At 36.4% G+C, this 8,330-nt stretch overlaps 1 long non-coding RNA gene across 1 annotated transcript; it reads right to left on the reverse strand.

The window, feature by feature from the left end:
* Positions 1-1,982: 1,982 nt before the first annotated feature.
* LOC122194952 (uncharacterized) lies at positions 1,983-2,902 on the reverse strand. The gene is made up of 2 exons (XR_006184795.2): positions 2,638-2,902; positions 1,983-2,524 (listed from the first exon to the last, which is right to left on the reverse strand). It is a non-coding gene; the product is annotated as an uncharacterized LOC122194952 (long non-coding RNA).
* Positions 2,903-8,330: the final 5,428 nt, after the last annotated feature.

Here is an 8,330-nt window from a genome sequence, read left to right on the forward strand (position 1 = left end):
CATTGGAATTGACAAATAACAAACTTGTACCAAATGATGAATGCCAAAAACACTCAAGACTAGGGTATTGATAAAGAAATACCCAAGTAAAAGTGGGTACCAATGTCAATGGACCTCATACCAAATCTATCTAAAGAAATCTTTAAACGGAAAGTGGCGCCAATCTCTATCATCTCTCATTAAGATGGTGAATTCACCTAGTAATTTTGACAATCATCGAAATCCTTGAGTGTGCGCTTAGGCATAAACATAGCTATACATCCCTAATGGTCAAGACGAATGAACCATCTCGACATGAGTAATATGCTCTGAACCTGTATGACAGACTTTGGATATTACATGGAATGCTAATTTTTGTTAATTGAGTTTTCTGCAACGATAGTTATCACACCAACATCAAAGTCACACCATTTTAGGCGTTATACGGTTGCAAGCATCAATACTCAACATGTTGAACAACGATTGGAGTTACGAAACTGAGCAAAAAACATGAACATCATATGCTACATTTGGATCTATGAATCACTTACGGGGTCGCCAAAAAGATTGTGTGAGCCGGAGAAAGATTTTAGACTGGTCATGAATCATAAGAGAGTTATGTGAACAGAAGAAGTAAGTCTCTTGACTTCCAAGTCAGAGACTATATAAATTTAAAATGCCTTCTCTTTTGGAGGAATGATTCGGCTTAGAGAACGAGTGAAGTTAAACATGCAACCCAAAGGACCTTAGAAATTCTTAATAGAACTTGGTCCTGATATTCATATCAAGTTATCTCAAGGACTAAACGACATGCATGACACTCTTACATACGCCAAATCTCAACGAGTGTACTACGAAACCGTATTAGTGGTTCATATTTGGGAAAGTACATCACTGTAGTATTGTATTCAAGATTCAATTATCTTTAACATATTTGATTCGATTTTATTCCATACTCCCTATTTAGGTGTGACTTGTATTAAAGTCATATATTGGATCAGTTATCTATTCTAGAGCTACACATATTAAATCGGCTTTAGATAGATCATGTATGGATCAAGAAAAATGAAATCACCACCCATTGTTATATAACAATCTATACGTTGAATTTTGAAACAAAATTCTTTCCAACAGGGGGATAATGTAACAATTGGTAAAAATCGGTGAGTGTTTTGCAGTCAAACCACCGTGAAACACTATTTATTAAGGACCAATTGTGTAATTATATGCTTATAATGTATATTAAATATATTATATTCGTAATTTTTTTTAAAACGTCTCAAAACATCTGTCGTTGTAGATTAAATAGAAAATCGCTAAAAATTTAATTTATTGATGATGTTAAAAATAAAATTTTGCATTAAGTTTATTTGAGAGTTATGGATAAAAAATTTGAACAAATTACGTTCTCATAATTTCGTGGATATAAAGAACGGCTAAAACGGAGATTGTACAAGAAAGTTATTCTACTTTAAAGTTATAAAAATCAGTAGTTATCTGATATCATGAAACGAATCGTGTACTATTTTGTTTGGAATAGCTACGAGTCTCATAAACTACTTTTAAACATGTTATTCAATTCAAATTATGTTATATTACTTTATTATATTTTATAATATTTTTAATGTCGATCAAAATCGAATTTGTAAAATTTGTTGATTCCGAAACAATTAATCGCGAAATTTTAAAACATTTTTTTTCATCCCGAAGTATAACCAGTTTCGTGAAATCTATCAAATTTAACAATTTAAACGAGGACTCCATAAACACCATTTCACGAAGTCCGGTATAGCAGAATTTAATTCCGTTTGAGCTTTTAAACTCGTCAAATCTGACCCAACCAATAAACACGTATGAAATATTTTAAGAAATTGAGTTTGTAATTAATGAAATTTGACAAAGGAATATAATAACATCATTACAGAATGTTTGCATATGCATAATTATACATTAAACCCCAAAAATATATATACATCACAAAAATATATTATGTATGATTAAAATAGCCAAGTACTTGTATGATATTTATTTTGCTAAATAACCAAATACATGAATGAATGATATATGTTTTAAATACTAAATTACTTATACATGTGGGTATATATCCCTTATAAAAATCTACAATATTTGTTGTGTACTTACAAAATCCTACAAAGATCACAAGTATTATATTCGATCACTCCCTCTCACACGTTCTATCTCTCTACACATATCTCTCACAAATATTATATCTCCCAAAACAATGGCACATGTATGAAATCCACTAAGATACTGCAAGAGTACTCTCCAAATTCTATATTTGATCATATTGTACCAGAAGTCTCCCAAAAATCTGCTTGATATCATGAAGTTATAGATAGAAATCGTTCCCATCTCCCCCCTTCACCTGTCGAATCCCAGATGTAAAACACCCCCTTGATCAACCATTGCAGCCACCTCCTTCGATTGCTGCCAAGAACAACCAAGAGGGCAGTAGCCCGTTTCTTCTTCGTGTTTCCTTTTCCTTCCAAACAATCAAACCAAACATCTTTTCCTATATCAATTTCTGTCAAAAGAAAACCCAAATATCCAATTTCCAATGATTTCTATCAAAAAAAAGAAGAAGAAATAGGAAGAAGAAGATCAGAGGAGCTGCCGGAGCAACCCCCGTGCACGTACCTTTCAACCACCGAGAGCAAAACCCACCGAATGGGTGTTTCCCCGGAGCAAACACGGGAGTCGACCGCCCCCTCTGATCCCTCGACCCCCTTTCCTACCGCTACGACGCTGCTGCCTACCCCATCACGTTCTTCCCTTCGGCCCGTCGAACCCAGCAGACCACATCGGTTTACGAAGCCAATCGACGAAACCCTTTCTGGCCTCCTTCCTTTCGCAAACCCCTTAGCCACACCGAACCCTCGCCCCCCCCCCCCCCCCCCCCCCCCCCCCCTTTCGCACCTCACCATCGGAGATGCCTCACGCTTCGACGTCACTGCTGTTTCCCTGGGTCCTCCTCGCTACCGATGACGGACAGGAACTCGCAGTGGAATCGTCGGTCTCGGCTGATCCCTTCTTCCCTCCTCGCGAACTTTGAGGCACCGCCGGACCCATTCGAGCTTGCTACCATTCGCGTCATTTCCTATCCCCCGATCAGATGAAGAAGACGCCTGTATCCCCTTTTTGTACACTTGGTGATTTTGACAAAACAAGCCCCTGCACTTATGGTCTTTAAATTAAAACTGGTCTTTTGACATAAACTTTGTCAAAGCAGGCCCCAAGTCATTTAAACATTTTAAAAACGGCCCTCTTGGATATAATTTATTACAAATTTAGTCCCCTGGTGTTAAATAGATTACAAAACAACCTTTTCTTTTAAATATAAAATAATTAAAAACAATTACTTTTACTTTAAAACATTACAAATAAACCCAAAAACGTTTGAAAGTCCAAGAATATTTACTTTGCGGTTATCACGAAAAGATTCACCAAAACGAATCGGGATCAGGATCATGCATTGAATGTGAGTTTCTATGACCCTTTTTTATAGCTTTAATATTTGGGGGAGAATACATGGTTGTCTATTAAAGTTTTGATGATTGTCATGTTTTATACATATAATAGCATTATACTTTATTATTTGTCAAAAACTTATTAAATAGCAATCTAAAATGTGATAAATCATTAATAAACTATAAAAGTTAAAGTAGATTGTTGAAAGATAATATGCTCATAGTTCGTCGTGATTTTTAAGATGTATATTAAGATATTATGTAGTCAAAAATATTAATCTATATATTTATCGCGTAAAAAGAAAATAAATTGACATACATGGTGGAAAACTAAGCTTATGAAAATACATACTTGTTTGTTAAAATTATCAAATTTATCTTTATTGTAAAAGATTGTGTAAATATGAATGTAAATTTTATTAATATATTTTTATATTAATTATAAAAGTATAACTAGTTTTTACTAAATTATGAATGTTCGTCGTATAAAATAACGTGATCAACTTCAAGATTTAAGAATCGTAAAATTATGAGAAATCACATCGTATCAATAATGTCGCTTATTAATGCTATGGAAATTTTTGGTTTCACATTGGTTGAAAGCTGGAAAATATTATCAAATCAACTGTTATGCTATCCAAATTCTGTTGAAGATGAACCTTTGGAGGCAACAAGAAGGTGGTGTATGTTCTTAGTACACCCATGCCAATCTTACTAGAATTTTTTGAAGATGAACCTTTGGAGTTAACAAGAAGGAGATCAAAGTGGGAAAATGAGGATTACATATGTGGTGGTCATATATTCTCAATGGTATGTCTGACTCTCTGTTTGATATCTATCAAAATTTCGAATCTGCATAAGAAATATGGGATTCTCTTGAATCAAAGTACATGGCTGAAGATGCTTCTAGCAAGAAGTTTCTTGTTAGTAACTTTATAGGTTACAAAATGGTTGAGTCTAGGCCTGTTATGGAAAAATTCCATAAAATGTTAAGGATTCTGGGACAGTTTGCTCAACACAATCTGAAAATGGATGAAACCATTTTTGTGGTTGTGATCATTGACAAACTGCCCCCTTCATGGAAGGATTTTAAACACAATCTGAAACATGACAAAGAGGAATTGACTTTCAATCAACTTGGAAGTAATTTGTGCATTGAAGAGTCCTTAAGGACTCAAGAACTTGATAACAATCCTAAAGGCAAGAACCAAGTTGGTTCCTCTTCTGTGAATATGGTGGAAGGAGAAAGTTCAAAGAATCCCAAGAAACCTAATAGAAAAAGGAAGTTTAAAGGAAAGGATGACAAGTCTTCCAACAAGAAGGCTAAGTTGGTTTGTTAGAATTGTGTGGGAACAATAAATACGATCAATATATTATATATTAAATAACAAGAATTAAATGACAAGAACAAAGATCAAAATAGTACCGAATGCTTTAATTAGAACAACTCTAGAAGAGTTCAAGGAAGATATTCTCTGTGGGAGATAGGTAGGGAGACAAAACGTTAACCTAATTGATACATGCATGCACTATAAATAGTCTAACCTTAGAAAAGCAAAACCGTGAATGCAAAGGCCCAAACCAGTAAATAAGACTATATTATCACATACATTTGACACAATACATATAAACCAACAATCTCCCCCTTTGTGTCAAATACCAAAGGAGATTCTTCACTTTTGTCTTTTCTGCGTGTTGAATAGTTTGGGTGTAACACTCTGAATTTTCAACCAAAATTTTCATTTTTAAAACACATAAAAACTTAATGTCAAATTTCTAAAAAACCACAATTGTCTCAAATGTCAAAAAAAAATCAACAAAAATACCTGATAGTATCCCAAAATCCTCAAGCATAGCCTTAAACAGGTGTATACAATCAAGCCAGCACTTTCCTGCGATCCTAAGAAGTACCTGAAACACATAACACACAACACGATAAGCACGAATCTTAGTGGGTTTTCCAAAATACCACATACACAAAGAATAAGCCTCTCATGGCTATAACTCGACATGGACCCTCCGGTCTCATGCGTCTCGGTGAGGACCCTCCGGTCTCATGGATCGGTGTTGACCCTCCGATCATGTGTCTCAGTGAGGACCCTCTGGTCTCACAGGTCGGGTTGGACTCTTCAGTCCTATATCTCAGTGAAGACCCTCCAGTCTCATAACTCGGTTTGGACCCTTCGGTCGTAACTCAGTAAAGCACAAAATAATATAGCATATATCATAAGGACAACATGCATAATATCACATAACTCAGCATAAGCACATATGACCCTCTGGTTGATAACTCAAATAAGACCCTCCGGTCACACAGTGTTACCGCTGAGGTAAGTATAGTGAGAAGACTCACCTCGGAAGTAAGCAACTAGATCTAGTACCCCACGAACAGTCTAGACTCCGCCTACATATTACAATTATCTCTAATAAGCAATTTGTAATAACCACTCCGAGATGCTAAGCTAACTCCTCCACTAAATCTCAAAATGGGTGAAAAGACCATTTTATCCCTCCATGGTCTCCAAGGTCCATACTTGACCAAACCCTAAAAGTCAACAAAAGTCAACACTCAAGTCAACAGTTCATGTTGACTAAACTCGTCGAGTGCATCTATATGACTCGTCGAGTTCCTTCGCTGTCTCTAAAGTATCTGGAAAATCCAACTCAACTCGTCGAGTTGTCTCATCAACTCGTCGAGTTGTAGCACGTCCAGTCTATCGCGGAATACCCTAACCGACTCGTCGAGTTGGCTCATGCATTTGTCGAGTCCCTCTAAACCAATTCTCATTCAGATGATTCTAAGCAAAAATAATGTCCCAAACTCTAGATCTAGCCTCCCAAGGATGAACTACCACGTAAAGCTACAAGCTTTACGTCCATGCATGGCATCTAGGGCTTGAAATACCAAAACAAGCTCTATATAGGGTTTAATGCATAAAAACTTGCCACCAGCTTGATAAAGTTTGGATCTTTAGGCTCAAGGGACTATATATGGTCTAGATCTGAAGTCTCAACTCCATGGAAAGATCAAAACACTATAGAACTCAAAGAAGGATGGAAAAAGGCCCTAAACTCCCTAGAAACGAGATCTAACCAAACAATGAGCAAGGTGGTGAATTTGACCTTCAAATAGAAGCTAGAAATGAATAAACACCGGATCCAAAAGCTCCATCTCATCTCAAGCCTTTTGCTCCTCAACTTTCCTCCAAAAATGCACTAAAACACACAATATTAGCCTTTCTTTCTCTCATCAAAGGTTATAGCTCGATTAGGATTTCTCACAGAGTGTTAGGGTGATAAGGGTGGCGGAAATGAAGGCTTAAGGCCCTTTAAATAGGACACAAACCCTGAAAATTTGGGTTTTCTCACTCAGTACCTACTCGTCGAGTTGGGGTCCTCCAACTCGTCGAGTAGACTCTAAAAATCACGCGGCCATTAACTCCTTTACTCGGCGAGTTGGGGCATCCAACTAGTTGAGTTTCTCTGACACTATGAATGTAAATTAATTTAATATTATACTTGGGAGTTCGGATATTACATTGGGCATCAAATTTAGAAGCACACTTCGGACATAGAGATACCATTTGATCATATCCGAGAAACATTTATGATCCGCAACAGAGTTTGCCTTGCAAGTTTCAACCATTGTAAGAATATTCTTTAGAGCAGTGGTCGAATATAGATGTTTTTCTCTTAAAAACAACACACTCTTCTGAACCTTTTCACCAGACTTTCGATTATAAGCAACAGTCTAGTGCTCTTCCTGAATGACTCACAACTTCATCTTCTTAACGTCCTCAGGCTGCTCTTTGGATTCCAAAATAGGCCTTTTCTGCAAAACCAACACTATTTCCACATCTATCTTTGCAATATCTAAGATATAACAGATGAGCATATTTTTCAGATGGGCAACAATGGGTTCGTATTTCTTCTAATCCTTCATGACAATGTTGAACAATGAGATCCAGTCATACAGATTCATGAATGGCAAGTGTACCAGAATGAATTCGTCGAATACTTTATCAGTTCTACGAAACCCCTTGAATCTTATGTTGGTGAAGTCTTCAGTAGGCATAGTTGAGGAAACCTTCAACCCTACAATTCTCTTTAAGCTCCAAGAATTATACTGAGGCTTGACAAACTTCAAATGAAAATTGAAGAGTTTAAGATTCACCCCTTTGTCCGAAATCTGAGCCTTTTCGATCTTTAAAAAACATCGAAACATAAAAGCCCTGGGAGTAATATTCGGAAAGTCAAAATGAGAGTATGCTTTGTTACTCATATCAAATGAAACTATAGGCTCAAGCCAATAAACGTTCGGAGCATAGATGGCTTCTCTCTGAATTCTATCAATAGACCAAGGAGGGAAGAGTGACTTCTGGGTTTCAAAAGTCACGTTTGCAACATTGGCTTCAACCTCCTATGCTTCCAACTCCTTTCGGATTTTCAAAAGATCGTCCAACTCTTTATCTCTTTTCTTTCGAACAAGTTTCTCAGATTCTGATAGCTCTTCTTCTTCTTCTTCTTCTTCTTCTTCTTCTTCTTTTTCTTTTTCTTCTTCTTCTTCTTCTTCTTCTTCTTCTTCTTTATCAATCGTCTTCTCCTTGACTTTATTAAATATAGAAGCTACATTACCCTTCTGATCATTTTCTTTCATGTTCACTTCAGTTTCGTCAGTCTTTTGCATTGGTTTGGGATCTTCTTTGCTATATCCCCTTGTTTCGGAAGATCCCCACTCCCCAAAACACCTTCAATTTGGTTTAGCATAGTGAAGACTGGTTGAAGCTTTATAGAAAGCTGAGATGAACAAAGATTGCGGACAATAAGTCACGAGTCTCTGTAGGTACTGATTGATTTCAGAGA

Source organism: Lactuca sativa, chromosome 7 (assembly GCF_002870075.4).
Source record: "Lactuca sativa cultivar Salinas chromosome 7, Lsat_Salinas_v11, whole genome shotgun sequence".
NCBI classification, from domain to species: domain Eukaryota; kingdom Viridiplantae; phylum Streptophyta; class Magnoliopsida; order Asterales; family Asteraceae; genus Lactuca; species Lactuca sativa.